At 43.0% G+C, this 25,967-nt stretch overlaps 1 protein-coding gene across 1 annotated transcript in view; it reads right to left on the bottom strand.

Moving 5' to 3' along the window:
* The window catches only part of fbxl17 (F-box and leucine-rich repeat protein 17), a 245,833-nt gene that overhangs the window by 23,612 nt on the left and 196,254 nt on the right, over positions 1–25,967 (bottom strand). The window lies entirely within an intron of this gene.

The raw sequence follows: 25,967 nt of genomic DNA, 5'->3' as shown, positions 1-25,967 counted from the left end.
CATTCTGGTACTCTCTTGAGAAGAAAAATAAATACATCTATTACTACAGGACATATTTTAAAAAATGAATGCCATTTTAGTTTTTTGTTACTTTGTTCTGAAAGCTGAACCTGCTGCTCCTCACAGAGAGAAGAGGGAAGAGGCTGTGTGAATGACTTTACATTGTGGATAAGGGTGGATAGCCCCCATTGTTCTGTATGTCAAAATGAAAGACAGCCCACACACCTATCAATCATCAAACCGTGGGGTCTTATTTAATTACGTGTTGATTTCTATCAACACGTAATGTTGTATCAATGTATATAGAGATGTACTACAGCAAAATTATTCTCCGTCGGGACTTCCTGCAACAACACCATGCCGTTATCTTGATTCTGATTGGCCAGAAGACATTATCAAAGATGTTCTATTGAGAAGACGATCAAACTACGTGACAAAAGTTTTCAAAACAGTTTCTAGTCTTCGGTATTCTTGTTTTGGCGTGAGAATAGTTTGGGCAGCGTGAGAGCGTGAGATTGAGAGTGAAAGCGTGTATCACACGCCAGATGCGTGAGAGTTGGCAACCCTGATTTACACCATAACGGTGCACAGCTGATATAAAAGGACTGTAGTTTTTAAAGATATTACTGATTTTCATTGAATGTAAGAATGTAAATACTGAGTCTGAAATAGTATAGCAATATGCTGTAAAATTATGTGAAAGCATGTATAAAACTACACATCTTCAGATGTTGTACATAAGTGTCCTACACTAATACTAATACAAAGTTATTATGGCTGTGTGCACCTCCTAGTGGTTAAAGCACGTTATTGAATTATTGTTTTTATGTGTTATATTTGATTAAAAAATATTAAGAGTACATACTTTCATAGGGGGAAAGTATAAATATAGAAATATAGAATATAAAAAATCAAGAAGATACTATAAGTGATCGCTACAATAAAACAGTTTAGTGCAGAATGTACAAAGATATTAATAGGAGGAGGTGCAAAACAGAAAAACGAATTAACCTTTATTTAAACATTAAATAACACTTTAGATTAAGGTCTTCTTTTAAATAAGAAAAACACTTTGGGGGTATCTATCTACAGATAAATATTAAGCCTGACAAAGTACTTAACGTCTAATATATTGCTTTCCTGCAATGTTAACTATGTTGAAGCACTTATTTTAACTGATATCATACATATTAATTATACTCTGATGTATGTAGATAGAATAAGAAATGTGCAGAATATGACAGTTTAATGGTGGAGGTACACACATATTGATAGATGTCTTGTAATGCACTGTTGAGGAACCTGTGACCCAAGGTTTTCATTCATTGCATAACTACACCGTAGTATATGATATGTCAATAAACCTTTGAAAATCTTGAAAGGGATGTGCAAAATAGCCATAATATACAGTCTTTAATTAACTATTAGTAGAGAATAATGAGTAATGAATATACTTTATTACTCGTTTCCATTCATGTCAATTGCAGATACATGTTTAGTCTTCTCAAGCACCAACTATCAAATATCTCTCCTGATTGTTGGCACTTGACAATCACCTTACCTGCATTTTACTCAGGTGTAACTAAAGTCTGATTTAAGGGTTGTTTATATTTCACATAATTAATCAGAATCTGCAAAGTAACTCAAATAAATGCAGTGGAGTAAAAATACCAGGTTAACCTCTGAATTGTAGTGGAGTAGAATTACAAAGTAACAATGAGCTGTCATGTGGGTATATTAAGGACACAAGTGATTTTCACCCATTTATTAATTATATGTTTTACATTTGATAACACCAATGTGTTTAATACTGGCAACTTCTAATTGTGGGAAAAACGAAAACGTTCAGTAGAGACGTCCCATAGAACATTTTGCGAAACACAATAGCCAGCATGTGTAGTTCTGGGGGGGCGTTCGATTCCAGTTTTGGATAGTCTGGCGTGGTTTCGTTCCATTTCATACAGCTGTTTGACGCTCTTCATAACCTTACGGGACTGTAGTCCTAAACGATAGCTGGGGATTATGGGTAGTGTAGTGTCTTCGGCCATCCTAAACTCAGAAATGTTGACAATCGCAATGATGCTCGAAATGTCCCTTATAGTCCTACGTCTGTTTCCGGTTATTTTTATTTTGAAATTCAGTTCCTGACGGACGCCAAAAAAGCCCGAGATTATGGAATTAAACCAATAAATAAAAGCAAGGATAATTGTGTGTTATTGGTGAGTAAATAATAGTGTGTTATTTTTGAAAAGAATAACAAATTAGAAGGAAAAAAAGATTTAAAAAATACAGATTTCAGTATCCTGAGGCTCTGAGCCCCATTTATTTTCCTCACAGACGGCAACAAAAGTCCGAAATTATACGATTTAAAATAAAAGCAATAACTGTGGCTTGATATTGAGTAAGAACATGTTTTTATGAACCACACAGCTTCCGGTCTTCCACGACCCGACCGGAGAAAAAGACGTGCTGCAGCCTGCAGGCACGAAACACATTACCAGTAGAAATACATTGCTTTTAAAATCGTGCTGTGCAACACGAAAAAAAGGGAAAAATCGTGTTGGTGAACACGAAATGCCATGAGACTGGGTTGGTATGTGAGCGTGTGAGTGTGTGTTTGTGTTTACTGCTGGTAGATAGGGCAGAAACATTGTGCCAGTGTAAAGAGTATCCACAGAAACAAATATGTGTCAGTGTCTGGGGGTTTTGTTACAACCTAGAGCATGTGTGCATAACTACACACATTACACACTCATGCACACACGCAAACAAACACAAACCTCAGAAATGAGTTCTTTTAATATAGTCTTCATTTATTTTTCAGCTGAGCACATATTAAACTGTGCAGCTGACAAACCAGATGATATCAAATTGTCTGTTATCTATCTCAAATAAAGACATACTCTCTGTTGCATTAACAAACAAACATACACAGAGACACAACAATCCTCCTCATCAATCTTTGACCCGTCAATCGTTGGGCAGATGGAGGAGACCTGTGTGCCACCAGTCGATTGATAGTGCTGCTCGGTGATCGATTGGTAAGGTCTGGGCTTTGTTCTCCCCTCTCTCACAACCACCACTAATGAGAGTGGGACGGGAGGAGGTGGAGCGAGGGATGAGAGAAAGATGAAAGAAGGAGGGTGAAGACAGAGAAAGCCTTTGACAGCACCTTCAAATACTTACTTAGCCCTGATGTTGTTTTTTCATTACGGAAATCTATTTCACCTCAAACTTTTTCACAAACAAGATAGAGACTCAAACATCTCCATTTTAACCAGCAGGGAAAGCATGTGTTTAAACTTTTTATGTATACAAACATTTTAATGTTTAATCTCTACCTGTCAACATAGAAATGTAAACATAGAATTAGCAGATTGTTGATGTCGCTGCACATTGGGTAACTTGTTGTTCAAGAATGTGTTTGTGTGTGTGTACACGAGAGTGTGCTTACACTGCGGAGCGGGAGCTTGTTTCCGCAGGAGAAGGGAAATGAATAATCGTACACTTTTTGAATCAACTGCATGTATTTAACCCTTTTTCCTCTAGTGCAGCTGGAGCTATGTAATGTAGAGTTTCCTCCACACACACACAGGAACCATCTTGTGTACAGTAGGTAACATATGTAACATATAGCCTTGGGCACTTGGGTGCTCGACATGTGGTTCCCTTTGTGCTCCAGCATGCTCTTGGATGCCATGCATAATGGCACATTATGACTGAACAGCAGTAACATGGCTTTGAAGCTACAGAATGTTTCATGTAAAACGGCACCATGGGGAAGAGGCTCCATCAGGCCAGATGGGTTCACAGCACATGGAGTAGCCATGTTGTTTTTTGACTGGCCCTGACCCGGTAAAGCATTCTAAAAATGGAGACGCCTGCATGTTTCTATGTGTGTTTGAGTGTGTGTGAGATTGGAAAAACGTCATATAGGTGAATGGCTCCCCATCCTGATTCCCTTGTCATGTCCAATCACATGATCCCAAACTCGATTACCTGGGCTCAGACCTCTCGTCTGATGTTGAGACACACATATTGCTGCTGTTAAAACCTCCTTGCAGTGCGATTGGGAGTTTTCTGAGAAACAGGGAGATCAAATAAAAGAGGAGAGCTTCACAGTTAACCGAATCCAACAACAGAACTCCCTCCACTTCCCCTTCAACAACTCCAAGACCCTGTTTCTTCCACTTCACCGTTACTTCTTTCAACCTGACAAAGTGAGAGGATTGAAGCAGACAGGGTGCCTACCACAGTGAATGTATACGAAGTGTGTGAATATATTGTCCGTGCATTTCCTGATTACTGGGCTGCACTTACCTAAGTACACAACCTTCCTACTCGAAATTAGTGAATTACAGGCTTTTGACTTCATAAAGAAAAACATGTGGTCGTAAGAGATAGCAGCAGGGAGAAAGAGAAGAGCTAATAACACTTAACAACATATTGTTATGCACTCACGTTGGTCAACTGGAGAGTCAGATAATGGCTTTGTCAAAATGAGCCAAGTGTTAGGCTATTTAGACTTGTTTAGTACTCCATCAACAAGTTCATCTGGTCGCCATTAAGTCTAATATCCCCGTGTGCTCTGCCTCTCTCCCTCTGCCTTTGATCCTCTATCAGCAGACTGTAAACTCCAGCTACTCCTGGTGGCAAATGGAAATAGTTGGCTACTTTTCAGAAAGAGAAGAGCTTTAAGGGAAACCTTTTAACTATAATCAAAAACAGTTTTGTTCACCTTGTCAGAGATGGAGAGGGCAACTGAACCGGTTTTAAAAGAGAGAGTCAATAAAAGTACAAACAGAAGAGGTGTTTTACTTTTTAATATTGGGTTTCAAAATTATTTGACTGGCAGTGTATGGGACCATAAGAACAGGAAATTGTATTTCCTGACTGACAAGGATTTTCTGTCCTAGAAATAGATGAACCGATATGCAAGAGAAGTTAAGGTGAAAAAGTCAGAGGAAAAGTGAGCAGAAAATCCCTTTCTGGCAGCAGGAGCTGTGACTGAGTGGTGACTCCACACTCACAGTCGGTAATGAGGACACACTCTGCTGCCCGGGCTGGAAATGGCTTTTGAATCTGGCTATGTCTGTGTGTATGTGTGTTTACACTCCCTCTTTAGTGTTAAAAGAAACAGAGAGACTCAAAGATTGACCTTAAATCCATGATATCATTCATTTTGAGCATGGCACATTTCACCTGTCTTTTACTGAATCTGTCATTTGAGGATAAACTTATGTCATCATGCGAAAAACAGGTGGGGATCGTATTCTAAAGCAACTGTTGCAGTTCATTTAAGCAACTGGGATTTTGGCCAACACATCTTCTTACTAATCAATCACCAAACAACAAATCGATCAATGGATCAATATAAAGTGTCATGAACCATTTAGTCCCTCTAGGAAGCTGTGTCAAATACTGAGTAGTGCAAACGCTCATGGTAGTTTGCCTTCCAATTCTTTTACTAAGACTTTCTCAAATGTTAGAATTTAAGGGGAAGGCACTACTCATAGCTCTTAGTGAAGAAACAAGGTGACAAATATCGAGCAGAGGTGAATAACCAAGTAAAACCTCAAATCTTCTGTGTTCCATTAACTTCTACATTATCTCTAGACAGAGATTCATAACCTATTACTTTCCCATATCAGGCACAAGCTGTTATCAAAAGCCATAAATAGCGGATTTATCCAGACAGAGGAGCGGCTCTGGGGTAAAGTAACCACATTCTTAACAGAGGGGTCAGGAGTTGGTCAATCCTGTGATGACCGCAACGTGAGAAGAAACCTTCCTTAATCCACTTATTCCACTATCTCCGTACCTGACCTCAGAGCTTCAGGGGTTAAGCATCTTTTACAGGCTTATTAGATATTCACTTATTACATTCGCCTAAATGATGGTGTGCCATTACTGCTATCTTATTGCTCTGAATCCATCCCCAGGCCTGTCTGCTGTAACCCTATACACCATATTTCAGCCGCTGATGAAGACAGAATGCTTACGAAAGACATGATGGTATATGGTTAAGATTTACTGTGGTGCAGTGTGTGCATGTGTGTGTGTGTGTGTGTGTGTGAATATGGCAACAGGGATAATGCAAAAAATGGCTTATTATGGCTGATGTATTCCAGAGAGCACAACTGTCATGTCTAATGTGAAAGACATGCACTTGGTTCTTTGTGTTGCGTTTAAAAACTTGGCCTCAGCGTTGCCTTCTCCACTGTGCTGCTGCATGCCCAAAACCAAAATAAACTCACTTTTCATTTCTTGTCTTCTGAATTGGTGTAAGTAGTAACAAGGGATGCAAAAGCTATTTTTTAGGGCGGAAATTACAATCTGTATGTTTTCCTTCCAATTTAGCAAATTGTCTTACCAGTACTGACATGGATTTTTTGCAAGGAACATGGCCAAGTTAGTTTCCCTTTTGCGGTTTCAAACCCTTTAAAGAAAAGGAAGGGCAATAAGGGTGCAGGACTCAAGTATGTCCAAGCAGGACTGTGCTGATTACCGACATTTAAACAGCTGACTTACCAAGCTTTCCTCATGCTGATTCAACAAAGATTTGGTGAATTATCAGGAAAAAAATAGGCTGAATTTTCGGTTTTTCAATTTTTCTTCAATGGATCCAATCCCAAACAAAGAGACACATGATGAAGTGCATGGACAAAAGGTGAATGACCTTTCAGATGTTTACATTGATTATGGTGTATCATTCTTGGATCCCTTTTCTGTACAAGTATGTACATGTGTGTATGTTCCCTTGTGTGTGTGTAACATGATACTCATTTGTGTACTGGTTTTAACCATGAGCAGCAAAGGGAAAATGCTCCCACAGGATTGTGTTTACATGATTGTACATACACATGCATGAGCACATATGCACATCACACATGAGTGTACAAACTGTCAGGAGACCTCAATGAGCACCATGTGGATGTCACTTACCTCCTTTGATGCCTATCTGACCTGGCCCAGCATCGGCCCCATGGTATGATTGATTAACACACTATGCTCACCTTCAAAGCCCCCAGCCAAACTGACTGGGGTCAAGCAGAGTACCAGAACTAATTCAGTAAACAACATACCAAATAAAGCTTTTGAATCACACACGCAAGAAGAGAGAGGGACTGTTTTGTTGGCTGGGAATTAACACATTAAAAGCTGTGAGAACTAGAGGGAACTTGAGAAGGGATGCCAACAATCCCTCGATTGAGAGGAGAGACAACCCTGTTGGGCTGTGGACATGAACATGAACTTGATGTTACAAAAACTGGGCCGCTTCTTCCAAGGCAGAGAAACATATTCAGAAAGAAATAGAAAGAAAGAGAAAAGCGAATAAGAGAGAAGGAACAAAATGAGAGAGGCAGACGTTCAATGAGGTGACGCTCTTTGCCCTGACATTTTGGGCCAACGCAATCAAAGGCCGGGGGAACTGAAATGAGCCAGGCTCCACAGAGAGACACTGGAGAGAGGAGGAACAGATTGAGTGGGACACAAGAAGGAGGGAGAGCACTTTATGGTGGGACATGCTCAATCTGGGAAATTAATTAGCCAGAGGGCAGGGAGAAGGCAGTGTGCCTCCTTCTGTGAGTGTGTGTGTGTGTGTGTGTGTGTGGTGTGTGTGTGGTGTGTGTGTGTGTGTGTGTGTGTGTGTGTGTGTGTGTGTGTGTGTGTGTGTGTGTGTGTGAGTGAGAGAGGGCATGGGCATTTTCCCAATCAGCCTCTGATCTGATGTAAACCAGCTGACACATAACATTTGTGGCAGTGTGTGCTTGTATGGTTTTATGTGTTTCTGTGAGTGTGTGTCTGTGTGTTTCAGGCAGAGAGAGAGAGAGAAACAGAAGCAATCAGCAGACCCAGACATGCTTAAGTGGTGAGGTAAAGGCAGTACAAGTCAAAAGTGACTCTTAAGTTTCATGGTGAACTGACACACACACACACACACACACACACACACACACACACACACACACACACACACACACACACACACACACACACACACACACACACACACACACACACACACACACACACACACACACACACACACACACACACACACACACACACACACACACACACACACACACACACACACACACACACACAGAGTTGTAGTAGTTGATGTGTGATAACCTTGTGGAGAGGATGTGAAGTTTGGAGAGGAAGATTGGAAAGGTGAGTGAGTGGCAGCGAAAGGGAGAGATAGAGGGGAAGAGTGATGGGCAAGGACAGATAGACAGAGTAAAGGCGCGATAAGGAGAGATGGACCTACAACAGGGGTGACCTACAACAGCCTTTCCTTCACCACTGAATACAACCACTCGTTACCCATTCACACACACATTCACAGGTCAACAAGACACTTAACAGGTCGGCATTATTCATCAGGACTCAATTATGATGAACATACTATGGTCTACACCAAGAGCAAAGGATAGGTTGCACTCACAGTTGAAATACTTTTAAGAACTTGGAAACTCTTTCTATTTATTATATGTGCACCTCACAATTTGCGCCCCAATGCCTTGGGACAACCCCTCTATACTCTGTCACTTCAGTCAGCCTTGTCCTCTCTTAATATGTCTCTGTCTCGCTATCTTTCTGTCTTATGCTTTGTATTTTTTTTTTACACTCATCACTTGTGTTACCAATTGTTCATACCTCATTGATTTGTATTGTAAACAACATCATCTCATAAATAAAATGTATGTGTATAATCTATGTGGAAATAGTGTGTTTTATATCTTCATCTTTCTTTTTCAATACAAGCAACTAATAAAAACACACACACAAACACACACAAACTAAGTTCCCATTGACATCAGCAGTAAAACCAAGATATCAAGCTCTATTTCAAACCAACAGCACCTCTCCTTTGACAATATTAATCTCCACAACTTGTCTCTCTCTCTTTCCCCCTTTGTCTCTTTCTCCATTACTCTCCCTCTTTCTCTATTTTGGATTGTGTATAACAGGAAACAGCTCTCGAATTCTGACACCCCAGACGGAGGGGCATAAAGCTTAACAACCTCAATTTAAAATGAGAATACGAGAGAGCAGAGGAAGTGAAGAGGCGGAAAGAGGACGAAAATGAAGACAGACAACATTCTGGTGAACTGCATGTTGCATGCGTCTGACTAAAATGAACGTAGCATAGCAATAGTTATGGCTTTGGTTATGGATTATGGCTAATCCTCTAGCATAGGGAGCAGGTCGTAAAGGTAATTACACGCTACTATTGGATCCAGAGCCCAGAAATGGGCCTCTCTTACATCACGCTTATTACGACCCAGAAGAAAACTATAGGTTACTTACGTAACCCCAGTTCTCAGAGTAACATGAAGTGAGATGTCTCACTATGGGATGCGCCTCATCGCGGAGCAAACAGAAGCATCAATCTCATTACGACAATCCTGATTGGCTGGTGATCTTGACGTCAGCGTCAGGGAATTCACCCCCTATAAGTAGCTTGCGCCACGACGCATGCGTCATTCAAAATAAGCACCTCTTCTCGCTTCACCATTGCAAGGAGGGCCGTCTGGTGAGACATCTCACTTCATGTTACTCTGAGAACTGGGGTTACGTAAGTAACCTATAGTTCTCATTCATAACACTCCGTTCGATGTCTCACTATGGGAAATTGTAGCTCCCGTATTGTCAGACGAGCTTATCTCGAAAATCACCAAACCAACCAGAACTTAACAGGTAGAGCTCTGACTCAACCAGGTGCCCAGCACTGCTTGAGTCACACTGGGAGCAGAACGTCCAGCCTGTTAAGAGGCGGACAAAAGTGAGCGGCGAGGACCAGCTCGCCGCTGCACCAATGTCTTGGATGGGAGACATCTTGGACAGAGCCCAGGATGCAGCCAGACCCTGAGTCGAAAGAGCTCGCGGACCCGAGGGTGCCTGCGAACTCTGACTCGTATGAGCCCCAAAGCAATTGCTTCCACAAACCAGTGGGAGAGCCGTTGCTTAGTAACAGGCTTGCCCTTATAAGGGTTAGCCCAGGACACAAGGGGTTGGTCATTATGACGAAGCACCCTTGATCTGTCCCTGTACGTGCGTAAAGCACGGGCTGGACACGGCAAATCCGGCCGCTGTTCCCCGGAGGAATACAGTGGCGGGGAGGATGCCTCAATGTCAAATGTGGTACCTGAACCAACCGCCTTAATATAAAGGCAGGGTTGGGCTTCAACCACACTCTGTTTGCCCTGGGGCGAACTGAGTGCATGAAGACTGTACAGATAGTGCATGAGTGCCACTGGCTCGCTTGGCAGCTGCCAGGGTCAGCTTCATGTCACACTGTATTCAGATTGTACCACTCACGGGCCAGGCCCATAGAGCCAAGCGCTCTGGGTGTGGGTGAAAGATCACCCTCCCGCTTGGGACAGTATGTCCCTGCGTAGTGGGAGCTGCCATGGCTGCCCGCACAGCAGCTGATCTATCTCCGCTATATATCCAGTACATAGCTGGCCACTGCGGAGCTATCAGGATAAGTGTGTGGCATTGCTCTCTCACTCTGGCCAGAGTTGGGGGTATCAGAGCCAGGAGTGGGAACGCGTACAGAAGGCCCGGGGGCCAATCGTGCGCGAGTGCATCCACGCCTAACGGTGCATTTAGATCGCGCATCGAAAAGAACAGCTGACACTGAGCATTGTCTTTCGATGCGAACAGATCCACCGCGGCCCTGCCGTAACGCACCCACAGCTGGCTCACAATCCTTGGATGTAGAGTCCAGTCTGCATACAGTGGTATACCTCTGGACAGTAGATCTGCCCCGAGGTTCATCACTCCCGGTACGTGCGTCGCTCTCAGAGAGAGGAGACGTCTACCGCTCCATAGGATCAGTTTGCGCGCCAGTGTGTGTAACTGGAGAGAACGCAAACACCCTTGGCGGTTAATATACGATATTGTGGTCGTATTGTCTGTCCTCACGAGGACGTGATGTCCCCTGAGGAAAGGCAGAAAGCGTTTTAGGGTGAGAAACACCGCTAAAAGCTCCAGGTAATTTATGTGCGCCCGCTGGAGGTCTCTGCTCCAGAGACCCCTCACCGGGCGACCTTCATAAATACCTCCCCAACCTGTCAGACATGCGTCCGTGGTGACCACTTTCCGTGAAAGGACAGCACCCATAGGCACACCTCGTACTAGAAAAGTCGGGTGCAGCCAGTGGTGCAGTGCCATTACGCATTTCACAGTAACCATCACTCTCGCCATGGTGCGCAGGGTTTAGTTTTAGGGCGGCCACCCAGCGCTGAAACTCCCTCATGTGTAAGCGTCCCAGTCATACGACCAGGATGGCTGACGCCATGAGCCCCAGCAATCGCAGGCATGATCTGAAGAGAACATGTTTGCGCAGCTGGAAAAGAGCGAGACAAGCTCTGAAAGCTTTCACTCTTTCCGCTGACAAGCGAGCTGAAAAGGGCACCGAGTTCAGGCGTAAACCCAGGAAGAGTATAGTCTGCGCGGGGCACAACATGCTCTTCTCTGTGTTTATTATGAAACCCAGGTTGAGCAGGTGCTTTACGAGGACATTTGTCTGCGTAACAGCCTCCTGCTCCGACTGTGCGAGAAGCAGCCAGTCGTCCAGGTAGGTCGCCAGGCGAATACCCTGTTGTCTTAACGGGGTTATTGCGGCTTCCGTACATCGTACAAACACCCTTGGACTGAGAGACAGACCGAAGGGGAGTACTCTGTATTCATAACAGATCCCCTGAAATGCAAATCTCAGATATTTCCTGTGTGGGTAATATACTGGGATGTGAAAATACGCATCTTTCAGGTCGACTGATGTAAACCAGTCGTCTTGTCGCACGAGCCGCAGCAGAGATGTGTGAGTGAGCATTCGGAACTTATATCTTTTTACCGTAGATATACGGTGGTGCCTTTACAGCTCCAGCCGGCACTGCGCATGCACGTGACGGTGGTGCCTTCTCAACCCCAGCCGGCACTGCGCATGCGCGTGACGGTGGTGCCTTTACAGCTCCAGCCGGCACTGCGCATGCGCGTGACGGTGGTGCCTTCACAACCCCAGCCGGCACTGCGCATGTGCGTGACGGTGGTGCCTTCACGACCCCAGCCGGCACTGCGCATGCGCGTGACGGTGGTGCCTTCACAGACCCGTCAATTGTCCGCCCTTTGAGAGAGGCCGTAGCTGCTCTCAGAAGGGGGACAGTTGACGGACTGTTTATTGTTTTTATTTTCATTTTTTCGAGCTGCGCCCTTGGCTCGAAACCTGGATGCGTCAGCGGAAAATGTTTTATGACAGAAAAATCAATAAGTGTGTGACATGTGTTTATGCGGACTTGAGGATGGTGTTGAGGCATCTCTCGAGGCGGCGGGAACACATTTAGAGCTGGGGAACCGTAGACTTCCAGCTCTGTCACAGAGGGGAGAAGGAGGGGCTGTCACTCCGCTCGCTTCTTCTTCCTCGACTGCTGGCCGAAATTCTGGGTTGGCTGCGCCTGGGCTGCAGCCGGAACCGGAGATCTTCTAGGCCAGCTCGCCCTCGTCCCCTGCCTGGGCTGGGGACTCGGGGCGGACTGCGACCTCTGCGTTTTCGGTATTTTGAACCGAGCAGGGTTCGGGGCAGCTTGGACGAAGGGCTGCCGCTGCGAAGGCAGCGGCTGGGCCCTTCGAGGGAGGCAGAGGTGGAGGGCCTCGTCCTCCTTCTTTTTCGACTCGCATCTCCTCTGCATGGAGGCAAGAGCGGAGCCGAAAATCCCCTCGGGAACGATGGGCATGTCAAGCACATCCTCCTTTTCCCGGTCTGGGAGGTTGGTGAGGTTGAGCCATCTAGCTCTTTCCTGCACCACCATGATCCCCATTGTTTTGCCCGTGGCCTGGACGGCGCAGCGTTGGACACGGAGACAAATGTCTGTGACCGCGGCCAACTCATCCAGAACAGCCGGTCCAGGATTACTCAACATATCCTCACAGAGCTCCGCTTGGTATGCGGTTAGCAGTGAGGAAACGTTCAGAGCCCTGGCGGACAACGCTGCGGCTCTGTAGGACCGTTCAGTCATGGTCGACTGGAAACGGTCCACCTTCGCTGGCAGCGTGGGGTTCCTGCTTGGTGACGGGCCCATCCTCGGTAGGAGGTGGGCTGCCACCAGCAGTTCCATCGGCGGTATGCGGAGCAGGCCGAGCCTCTGCGGGCGAGACCATGGTGAGGTCTCGCCGGGAGCTCCCGCCTGGTGAGGCGTGGGGCTCCGTTCCCGCGTCTCTTGCCGCCACCGGGTCCCGGCCTGACACGGCGTGGGATCCCGGTTCCGCAGCTGCCGCTGTTAGTGAGCCCCAGACCGACACAGTGAGGGGCTCAGTCTCTGCGGCGGACGCCCCCGTGTCTTGATTGCCAAACGCCGAATCAGTGGACATGAGGGAGTCCTGTTCCAACAAGCTAGCTTGGTGTGCTAGCTTTCGGTGGAGGCTCTTTCGGGTGAAACGGGCACAATGCCCGCACGAGCCGGGGTTGTCGATAGCCTCCTGGGCGTGTTCCAGCCCGAGGCAGGACGAGCAGACCTGGTGTGAGTCTGTGCCTGCTATCTTCAACCCGCAGCCGCATAACCGAGCCTCCGAGTCCCTGACTCCTCTGGTGTGAGGGGGAGAGGCGTCCATCTTGTTTGCCTCGTAGCGTGGAGAGGACCCGCTCGTAACAGGTACGTCGTTGAGAGAAAAAGTGTTACCAACCCGTCCTTAATCCGGAGAAAAAGGGACGGTGTGGGTCCTTTGTTCTCAAAGAATATTGACTGGTGTGTCAATATACTTCTAATCCTTTTCTCCTCCGTGAGAGAGAAAAAGAAAAGCGTCCTCGCTACCGTGGTGTCGGTAGTAAGGGGAAGCTAGCTAGCAACAGGTGCGTAGCTAGCTTGAGAAAAATCAAAACCTTACCCTGCTTTCCGGGGAAAGAAACGGCGAGGTCGATTTTAATACTAACTGGCGTTAGTATTACCGTCTTCTTGCGAAGCAGAAGGAGTAGCCGGCGAGCGCCCGTCGACCGAAATGGTTATATTTGGGTTCAGATCACCAGCCAATCAGGATTGGCGTAATGAGATTGATGCTTCTGTTTGCTCCGCGATGAGGCGCATCCCATAGTGAGACATCGAACGGAGTGTTATGAATGAGAACTGGCTGCTCACATGTTATAACCTTTCGTTATTACATACTGCCTGAACAGAGTACAGGTTAACACACCATAGCATTCTCTGCCAATCTTAATACTATTTAAACCTGTCTGAAGGGTTAAAAAGTGTTGTTGCTGGGATATCAGCTGTTCTTTTAGTTTGTTATGGAAAAAGGCAAAACACGGATTAAAGATACAAAAACACTCTTTGTTTTGTAATCATTGGGACTAGGAATTAATTTAGTCATCAAAAGAAAAGCAAAATAGCTTGCCGTTCACCCACTTAGGGTAATTAGCAGCTCCACTCAGTTCTTGAATATTACCAACACTGAAAGACAGGAAGATGGACCCACTGGAATGTTTATTTAAAGGCATAAGTCATACCCTCACATTTTGTTGACCCTTTCCTCCTTGAAATGCCCCCCTGACTCCATCTAACACACGCAGTCAGCACTCCAAGTGCCACTAAGTCTGTTTCGATGCCTTATCTCGAGCCTTTAACAGTCCACTCTGTCCGCTGTAACCCTGCAGGAATCATTAACCAGACACACACTTCCTCTTCCTCGACCACTGAGAAAATCCTCCAAATGTTTGTGTGTGTTGCGTGTTCATGTGTGTGTATGTGTGTGTGTGTGTGTGTGTGTGTGTGTGTGTGTGTGTGTGTGTGTGTGTGTGTGTGTGTGTGTGTGTTTCTCTGTGTGTGAATTAGGGTCTACTTAGCCCCCGAAACAACCATAAAACAAATGACCCGATACCAATTAGTTCAAAACAATTAGGTTAGTAGACCAGTAATAGCAGACGGACCCACCCAAGGAAATGCTTAGGTTATGCCTGTTTCTTTCCTCAAGCCTAACACCAATAAAAACAGTGACAAACAATCTAACCTTGACAATACAGAAATTAATAATGTGTCCAGCACTGGGACTACTTAACATGGTGTCGAATAAGTGCTAAAGGAAATAGAAACAATAGTCAGAACATGCAATGTTCTTTTCAGCACTACATTATATTTAATGTACTAACTAACTGATAATCTTAACTGTAATCTAAACTTCTATTTGACCAATCAAAGCTATATTTAAGGTTAACCTCAAATGAATACAAATACCATAAAAACTAATCTAAAATCTCAACATGCAAAAGTCAAACAAATGTTTTAACTTAGCAGAGTAGCATTTGAATTGTTTAATAAGACGAGAAGAGGAGATACAATCATTATCTCAAGTAAAATAGTGTCATTTGTAACTGAAAAGAACATTTTCAAAATGCGCTCTCCTTTTCTGTGTCTCACTTTGGTCTCCTTTATACAAACTCCCTAATGGCTCATGAGTCAGTAACAGCACGTCGTCAGGTCTCACCAAAAGCTCTTTAGCAAAGTTTAAAGCTCCCGTGATGTTTTCTGATCGATACCTGGCCATAACTCAAATCTCACGTCAAGTGCCATTACTGTATGGACTGCACACTCTCAACCGACGTGCACCAGCGCACACACACATAACCACATGTACATTTTCATGAGCTTGGACAGTGTTTTTGATCAATACCTGGCTATAGATCAAACAACTTTTTCAGTTTATGGCTAACCTTTCCCAAGGCTCATTTCAGACGCACACAGAGTAACTCATGTCTTATTCGAGACTGCTGCTTTGACTGCGTCTATGAAATTGATAAGTGCTCTTAAATGCAAAATGACAGTTTAAGAACCTTGTTTTTGTGCCGCAGCATAGTCAGAATGACTCATAAAAACACAAAGCACTTTTCTTTAGAAGGTAACTCCATAGACAGTGCCAAAGAATGAAATACACAAGGCCAAAAAAGACTTGAAACTGCTTGAGAATTCTTCTTTGGAGGGTTATTAGTCCAAATATAACAAGGGGAACGACATGCTTGGAAACTATTTCCCCCTTATATATTTCATTATATGTAGAATTGAGGAAAAAGATGAGTTGGTTTCCCCACAAATATTTAATCTACCTGAATATTACTGACTTAGAACATTCTCCTAAATGTTTAGACTCCACTGACACCTGCAACATTTTTATTTTTATTTGGCTGGAAATACAATCAGCCATGAATGTTGTTGAGGAAAACTTAAAACAAATGAAATAACCATGCAGTGAAAAATACCATTACTTCCTTATTTGTTTATAATCTAAAGGTTTGGCTGAGCAAGCAGACGGGGGTCTACATTTCTAGCTGTGTGCTTGTCGTTGCTTCAAACATGTGGGCCATTGTATTGTGTGCCAATAAATCACAGCTTCTCAATCCCACACATTTCTTTACTATCAAGCTTCTCATCTACTGTCATCCTGAATATGCCCAGCATGCACGTCTCAATTTCTCCAGGTCTCAATGTCCTCATCATTTATCCTTTTCTCTTCTTTCCTCATCATCTCATCTCTTCTCATATTGTCCTTTCTCACATTGTCCTTTCTCACATCCTGTTTCCCCCCCCTCCTCATTTCCTCCTGCGCCTCTGTCTTCCTTCCTCTCTCTAATGTTTGCTTTCCCCTCAAACTCCCCCCTCTGTCTTTATCCTCCTGCCGATCCTCTCTAAAGGATGTTCCTGTGTTCACGGTCACAGTCACCCCCTCAGTAGCTCTGTTGACCTTTAAACTCTTTACTACTGGGGTCAGCGCCTGTCGCCATGGTGTTTAACATCCCTGTGGGAGGCCCTCCATGTACATGGGATGGATCCAATTCAAACATGCATATTCACATTATGGCATGCAACATTGACCTTTTACATCCACTTCTTCTTTTTCTCTCAGGTTACAAGCCTTGATGACAGACAACAGTCAGAGGAGCCAACAAGCCTCCCCCGCTGTTTGCTTCAACATCTTTTACTCATTCCTTTATCCAACATCCTTCCAAGAAAGTTGTATTATTGCCCTTCCTCCCTGTCTCCCTGTGGTCTAAACAGGTATCTTTCTCTTTGGATATTCACATCCAAGACTGTCGACTGCAGGCGATTGGGTTACACAACCACGATAGAAAGACATCCCACAATGGCAATTATCCCGTGTAGCGATGGCTGTAACTTGTGCCTGGGAACCAAAGAAGAACATTTATGAAAACAGCTTCCTGCTGATATGAAGAGCTCAGTGGCAGCATAAAGCAAACAGGCCAATTTCAGGTTTCTGCAGCTTTCCTCTCAGTTCATGTTCAACCATTTACAATGTAATTAAGGATTAAGCACTAATTGCAAAGCTGTGCAACTTTGTCAATACAACACAAACTTTCCCTTTAAGCTTTTGAATATAAAGGGAGTTTACATTTTTAGCAACTTGTAAACAAATGTGTTGGGTTATAAAAAGTATAAAGTGGGTCACCTGTTTTCGTTTTAAAAGTATTTTTGTGTAGTCTGTGTGATGCCGTCTGACAGCAGAAATATGATTCAGATGTAATCAGCGCAGCTGGCTTCAGATTTTGCCTGACACTCGCTTTTCCACTCAAAAGCATGCACATATGTACATGATTGTTTTTGGCCGGACAAGACAATGTGCTGCTTTGAGTATGTCATTATGTGCACTTACAGTGTGTGTGTGTGTGTGTGTGTGTGTGTGTGTGTGTGTGTGTGTGTGTGTGTGTGTGTGTGTGTGTGTGTGTGTGTGTGTGGTGTGTGTCTGTGTGTGTGTGTGTGTGTGTGTGTGTGTGTGTGCGTGTGCATGTGTCTGTCTGTCTGTCTGTCTGTATGTCTGTGTGTGTGTGTCTGTGTGTGTGTGTATCTGTGTGTCTGTGTGTGTATGTGTCTGTGTGTCTGTGTGTCTGTGTGTGTGTGTGTGTGTGTGTGTGTGTGTCTGTGTGTGTGTGTGTGTGTGTGTGTGTGTGTGTGTGTGTGTGTGTGTGTGTGTGCATGTGCATGTGTCTGTCTGTCTGTCTGTCTGTCTGTATGTCTGTGTGTGTGTGTCTGTGTGTGTGTGTATCTGTGTGTCTGTGTGTGTATGTGTCTGTGTGTCTGTGTGTGTGTGTGTGTGTGTGTGTGTCTGTGTGTGTGTGTGTGTGTGTCTGTGTCTGTGTGTGTGTCTCTGTGTGTGTGTGTGTCTGTCTGTCTGTCTGTCTGTCTGTCTGTCTGTCTGTCTGTCTGTCTGTCTGTCTGTCTGTCTGTCTGTCTGTCTGTCTGTCTGTCTGTCTGTCTGTCTGTCTGTCTGTCTGTCTGTCTGTCTGTCTGTCTGTCTGTCTGTCTGTGTGTGTGTGTGTGTGTGTGTGTGTGTGTGTGTGTGTGTGTGTGTGTGTGTGTGTGTGTGTGTGTGTGTGTGTGTGTGTGTGTGTGTGTGTGTGTCTGTGGTATGTCCCTACTTAATTTTGAGGGGTGTCAGTCTGTGTTTGCACATGGCTCTCAGAGTGTGTGCATGTGTCAGAGGGAGAGGGTGAGCTTGGGGGAGGCCGCACACTCAATAGTCAAAGATACAAGTCCTGCACTCCTCCTCCATAAATTACCAGCTCATTACAGTAATGCAGCCCATTTAGCAGAGAGGGGGGAGGAGGGAGGGAGATGTAAGAAAGGATTGCAAAAAAAAGTGTTTGGGGGTAGCAGGATGCATATGGGATGTAGCAGATAAAGCATAAATGTCAAGAAAGAAAATGTGGTGAGGACATGGGTAGGAAGAGGGACCGAGAAATGAGGAGGGATGAAATAGAAGGAGAAGAAAGTAAGGTATGGAAAAAGAAGGGGAGGAGGAAAGAAAGGCTGAGGATTTGCTGTGATGTCTTTAAGGAGCTTTTCAATCTCAACAGAAGTGCTTTTCATTAGGTTAAAATCTATCATCTGTGCTGCTGCTGGAAAAAAACAATGGGGAAATATTAATATAGATAGTGGCTACAGTAGGAGACAGAGATATAGACCCAGACGGTATGAAGGAGTGGAGGATTGAGAGGGGGGGGTGGTTGGGGGGGGAGAGAATGGGATGAGATGTAACAGTTGTAATTGAATAGTGAACTAGAGAGGGCCTGAGTGCAAGCACTGATTAATACAATTCAAATTGATTGTCTCCTCGTAGCTGAGAGAACATCTCATTCTGACTTTCATATTTGAATGTTCAGCATGTTCTCTATGTGCATGAGTGTGTGTAAGTGTGAGTGTGAGTGTGTTACAGAGAGCATTACTGAGGGGTAGGGAGATAGAGAGTGCCCTCTAGTGCTTTGCTACTCCTTTTACCCCACCCTTATTCTGTGATATTGGAATCTTTTGTGTTTTTTGTCAAGTAAGTAGCAAGAACTCCCTGTGCTTCATAATATCCCCAGGGGTTATCTTCAAAGCATCAATGGTTACATTCTCCTTTTAGGAAAAGTCGTCTGCAGCTTTTTCTATTTCCAGTATTAAAAATATGTTTACAGACTTTAAAATAAGCCACACTAGACATCAGATCAGAGTCAACATGAAGTTTTAATACGGTTTTCTCTGTTATCTTTTGTAAATTAGCTGTTTGCTCTGCTTACCGTCAACCTGGAAGAAATGCATATCCCCAAAACACATTTTATAATCTTTATTGTCAGATCAATTGCTTTTTATTTGGCAACTGTTTGGTGGATAGAGTAGCAGTTCATTTCAGGGAGCAATTGACACTGCAAACAACCACCCAGTTAGAGCTGTTAAGAATTCTAATAGCATCCGGTACTTACAATGGCAGGGTTAAATGCTACAGTGTACGTAGACAGTAATAAATGTGTTTTCCATTCACACCATTTTCCTCCTAACTTTATCTCTTTGCCTATTTTATAAATTACTAAGACAGCGCCAGAGAAGCAGTATATATCAGACAAATGAGAGTGAAGATGGCTAAGGGGGAAGAGCCGAGCTCCATTTGCACCTCAGGAGTAATAGAGAAGGATTTATAGTTTGGGTGTGAAACAATCATTCACATTAGTGAGTCAGGCCCTGCATTCAATTAGCAGTAGCTTGTATCTCACACTAATTCCCTCCGCCTGTGAGCCAGAAAATCCTGTCAGCGATGTGAACACAGAAAGCTCAAGCTTTCCTAATAAGACCCCCCACAATTATTGCTGTTCTGCCTGCCAACAGTGGGCAGCCATTAGGATGCCTACCTGCACCACACTATTCAGAAACTTAGGCACGCTCTGCCAAAATACCTCAGGAAAAGGTATTTTGTGAAAAGAGAAAAAAATAATACAAAAGTGTAATAAGAGAAGCCGGAAGAAACACAGAACATCTCTGATCCTTCGGTGGTTTGAAAGGTTTCCCCCTCCTCCTCTGTCTCCCTCTGTCTGTCAGTCCATTTTGTTTTTATTAACGGTCCATCTGTAAACTCTGATACTATCTTTGTCACATTAAAAAAAAAGAAGTGTCACTACTGTTCTAACTCATACGATCTTGATAGCTCATTAGCCTGGGGGAGAAAATTACATAGGGCTCTATGTTGTCTCAATTGTATTTATTTCATGTGATTCAGTATGAGATGTGACCAAGTAAGTGCACCGAATGATGTTTGGTGCTTTTAATTCAGTGGTAAATAAACAACGGGGATCTTGGCCATCAGGTGACCAGATGAGGTACCTATCATTTCATTTGAATTAAATAACAATTTATAAAATGACAAAATGATTTAGTTTTGAATGAACTAACACAATCTATTATGCCTGTGGGACTTTATAAACTTAGTTCTGAGTCTTCCATAGTGAAGTACTAGAGCAGGGGTCTCCAAAAATGTTTCAGCTCTCCAGAGGGTTTCATTTATTTTGTTAGCAGCTCATTCCTTAAAACAGGAGCTTATCATAAGAGGAAATAGGAAGGGTTTATTTCAATCGTGTTATGAGAATAAGTTATTGGGCTTTTTTCTTATCAACTTAGATTTGATAGAAAACATTTTCAACTTTAATTGACTGAATTTGTTGGAAAAAGTGGGCTTCTTGAATACTGTGTGATATCTACTTTCATCTATATTTAAGAAGTACAATACGAGACAAGCACAAGTTTCATTTGTAGGCCATACTCTATTATACTTTTTGAATTTGCTGAGGGCCGATTCAAAATGGCCCGTGGGCCGTAGTTTGGACACCCCTGTACTAGAGGGTTGGCCAGGAGGTCTATTGCAGTGACAACAAAAGCCATGTTCAATACTGTGTACCATCAGAGGCATCATAAAGAGATGGAAGTATCCTTACTTTACTTCAAAAGATTTTATATATGCTCTCTTTGACATGAAGTCTGATTAAATGTTATGTGTGCAAGTACACCTCTCTTTCGTTAAGTAAGGCCTTGAATTGATACAGCAGAACAACATTTATTCCATGCTTGTCCTATTTATGTTTCCCTCGCCAACATAAACTCTCAAACACACATCCCTAGCTCTCTGCCATCACAAACAAGATGCAATTAAGCTCTCATTTATAAACGGAGGAAAGGGTCAGGTGGAGGAACAAAGACAGAAAGGCCGGGGGCAAGCACTGAATTGTAGCGGCTTCAGAAGAGGGTGTGCTGAAAGCAGTCTGTTGTGCCGGACAACAGGAACCTATTATTCCAAGAGGCCGGCTACACTTCAGAATGTCTTTGTTTGCCTTTGCTGAAGAGCACTTCCTGCTTCTTATTTGACAAATGTAATCATTATTATCATAATTACTATGAACTGAATAAGAAAATACCCCACAAACCACACATAAAGAAATCCATCTTAAAAGTTTTTTACATAACGTTTTTCTTAAACCCTGCAGACAATCACGAATAGCTACATGTCAAATATACTGTATGACAACGTTTGCGGGTTAGGTGTCAAGTACGTACAAACTGTGAGAGTGTTCAACGTATTGATCTGGGCAGTGGATCAAACAGTTCATATATTATGGAGAAACATAGGAGAGGCAAAGGTTCCATACACATGAATGATTTAGAGACCACATTTCTGTACAGGATGTTTAAAATAAGTGTATGTGTGTGGTGTGTGTGTGTGTGTGTGTGTGTGTGTGTGTGTGTGTGTGTGTGTGTGTGTGTGTGTGTGTGTGTGTGTGTGTGTGTGTGTGTGTGTGTGTGTGTGTGTGTGTGTGTGTGTGTGTGTGTGTGGAAAAAAAGACTACAAAATAAGAACCCAGCTCTCAGTGCAGTAACTCACGGAGAAACCTACAACAAAATAAAAGTCTAGATAAACTGTAGGCAACCACAAATGTAAGCATCTACATGTATTTGGGGTTGTCTGTACTGAGTCACTGTTTATTCCTTTTTATACTGAAATCAGCCAACGTACTTCCAAATATGGTGTGTACAGTGACTGGTTTGATGGTCTAACTGCCAAACATTCTGTATGTTTAAAAACTGATCTTGTTCTTTAATGAAAACACCCTCCCTCACTGCCCCCTCAACCACAACAATTCCCACCGTACAATGAACTACTGAACTCCTGAAGCTAATGTGATGTGTACTCGGGACCAGTCGGCAGTGTTGGATGGACTGCTGCTCAACAGAACATTATGGCCAATTACCCTGCATGGACACTAATGGCCCACATTAACTGGCTGTATTATGTGAGTGGGAAGTGGATTATTTAGTAAAACAATTATTTCTATCCATCTGGAGTTACGTTGCATAGACGCCGGCAGTTTGGAGAATAGGTACACTGAAACCGGCTTAGGCAAGATTGAATCATTCATCAAACTGGAGTTGTAGATATTTAAAACCGAATTCTGCTCACATTTTGCAGCATCATGCCTCAGTGCCTCCAACACACAGGAGAGAAGATTTTCTGTTCAGTTCCACAACATGCTGAAATATTCAACCAACAACCTTGTTGTGCTTTCGCATTGCATTTCTATAACTTTACTTTGAGTTATGCAGTGCAATCTTTGTAGTAGGGATGAAAACACATGATCATTTAAACGATTCTTCAACATGATATTATAAATCAATTCTCCTAATTAGAATTATTTGAATGCACTATGTTGAACTGTACAGTATCATTGTTTTTGTAGAACTGTCACATTATTGCTTTAAATTGCCAGTAAATTACAAATGAGTGTAATGACTTAATCTATTTGTGTCCAACAACAATGTGAGTATTCAATCTGTCTTTATTAATTAAACAGTAACTTGCAATGGACTGACAAAAGTGTAATACATTAATTCATTGAAATAAGTCTAAAAGTCATTTGGCTTACAAATGGTATACATTTGGACTATTCAAGGTTATTGGTCCACAAATAGTTTGTTCTCGAATGAGATGGTTTAATTCATGTTTTCCTCTCTCAGGACATTGTAGTGCATTGTAGTGACTGGAATGTAATATTAGGGTATTCACTTTGAGTTATATATTTCCCTTATTAAGTGATAACATTAAAATGACCACTGCAGTGCTGTTTTGCATATGAAAAGTCAAAACCAGACAATCTTTTCCATTAATTCAATGTTTGAAGTTATTTATTTTATCCAAGAAAGGGTTGGAGGTGGTACAGATTGTAAAGCCCCTCGAGTCAAATTTGTGATTTTAGATGTTGAGCTGTAGAAAATAACATTTAACTCATTATAAGCATTGTTTAGCTAGTTGATAAATGTCTTACTTTCATTTGTACCCGTCATACTTGTTGTTGAAGCATTTTAGCAAAAGCAGCCCACAGTAAGAATAGCTATTATGTATTTGTTTGCTTAACGACTCCTCCAAAATATTGTTTGTAGATGCAACATCACAGCTTATACCTGTTTCTGCGTAAACACAAACCCAAGTGTGCGGCCAGCCAATAGCACCTACACATACACACCTACTGTTCACCCTCGGCATCTCCCTTCACAATCACCTCCACTGCAATTAATCAAAGCTTGTTCTTTTTCTTCCACGAGTTAAGCCTGTCACACTTACCTCTCACTCTTTCATCATCCCTTGCTTCTTAAAGAGCCACGTGGAGGACAATATGAGCCCTGCGGGGGCAGCAATATGACACAACGCCGACAGAAAGTAGGGGCCGTGGTTTAAATCATACTGACATGCAGATTTATCACTGTTTAACTTGTCCAAAGTGTCTACTCTAGTTGGTGCAGATCTGACTGTGTGAGCTAGTTGGCTCTCCTCAGGGAGGCTCAGAGTCCCAGCCTGGCTTAGTTCAGTTCTGCTCAGCACATAGTCACTTTCTACACTTCTACAATGTGGACAGACAGAGAAAGTTCAATTTACAAAAAAGTATTTTTCTGCTACAAACACTTTTAAAGGCCACGTTCTTGAACTTGACCATAGCTCTGTCACTATTTGGAAATCATAGTTGTAAAACCTGATATTATAGCTGTTCATCTTTCAACCCACTATAACTGTGATTTAACAACATATATTTGCGTAAATATGGCTTTTACAAGTCATCAAGTGGAAAAGGGTGAGCATGCACAGAAAATCCATTACTGTGCTATTATTCATCCTCCAAGTTACTCAAAATATAATGTTTACTTGTCCTTTAGGGGAGCAATCTGGGAAATGTAGGGAATCAACAACACAGAGAGACTATTTGAAATAAAGTGGCTAAAACAAAATGGTAAATCCCAACACTTTATCATATATAAAAGCTGGAATGCATCTGTCATCTCAGACCTATGACACAGAACAGCCTTATAAGAAAATATTATGTTTACAATACTCTGTTAACTGAATTGAAATAAATAATGTCATCTTTAATAGTTTGAGTCAAAGCGAACCTATTTTGTTCATAATATCAACATGTTTCAGAATGCTTATGAATAAATAGTTCCTCAGAAACTTTAGTATTACTCAGGAACCAACTTCCAAACGTAATCCCTCAAATACTTTCCTGTTTTGTCCTTATCCTCTCAAAAATATTGCATCTCCAATGGACCAGTTTCATTCCTGTGTCCTTCTGCAGATTGAACTAATGATAATATAATCCAGTGCCTTTTATGCTTCAGTTTTGTCCTACACAGAGTTCCAGATAACATTGTAGTTAGTCCCCTGACAATCATGCATAATTCATCAAGAATGCAGAGCACCTCCTTAAAACACACACACACACACACGCACACACACACACACACACAAACACACAGTGTGTCTATTACTGCAAGTGAGCTCACGCACACATGTTTAAGTATGACCACGCTGCAGTCTGTGCATGACGGATGTGATGTTTAACTGGATCACACAGGAACGTTGTGGTGGTAGGAGTGGAATAATAAAATGAAAGTAAATAAAGCTTGCCCCGATGAGGGACAGAAGGCAGGACTCAAACCAGGTCATGGTGGAGGTAGTTTAGTGTAAGAATATGTGGTATGTTCTACTTAACTGGCCTTGATTGAGAAGATTGGAAAAGGGCATCTGTTAAGAATTGGTCATTTAAAAATGTTGTCAGAGGAAAGTATGTAATATTGTACATTTGAAAATGTGAGATCTGTGAGAAGAATTAATATCAACTAATTTGAAAAAGTTTGGAAAGGTGTTTTTAAGATGCTGCTTGTTTCTGAGTGATAAAATAATAGTGTTGTTCCCACCATTCCTTCAGCAATCAATGTGATTGTGAAACTGCCAGATCAAAGTGTTATCACAATAAATAAAAGTTATGTCTGAGATATCACAAGTGACGAATGGATAAACAAACAACCAGCAGACAGAAAGAGCCATTTACTCAGAGATAGAGACAGAAATGTGAATAGTCCCAGTGAACATTACAGTAGGGAGTGAGAGAAAGGGAAGGCAGCAGTGAAGGGAGTGGGGAAGGTAAGCAGCCTTGTTGCGCTAGGCGACAGGGGGGTCTGCCTTTAGATAGATGGGTCCCGGCTATCGATAAGGTCAGACCTCATTTGCGCCAGACCTTTTGCATTTTGCGAAATGTTGGTCTGGCCATTGGACTGTCAGGAGCAATTCGTCCCTGTGAAAAATGTACTGGCTCATTGAAAACTGTGACT

Source organism: Gymnodraco acuticeps, unplaced genomic scaffold (assembly GCF_902827175.1).
Source record: "Gymnodraco acuticeps unplaced genomic scaffold, fGymAcu1.1, whole genome shotgun sequence".
NCBI lineage: Eukaryota > Metazoa > Chordata > Actinopteri > Perciformes > Bathydraconidae > Gymnodraco > Gymnodraco acuticeps.
The sequence above is the reverse complement of the archived record's forward strand: the minus strand, read 5'-3'. Positions and strand labels throughout refer to the sequence as shown.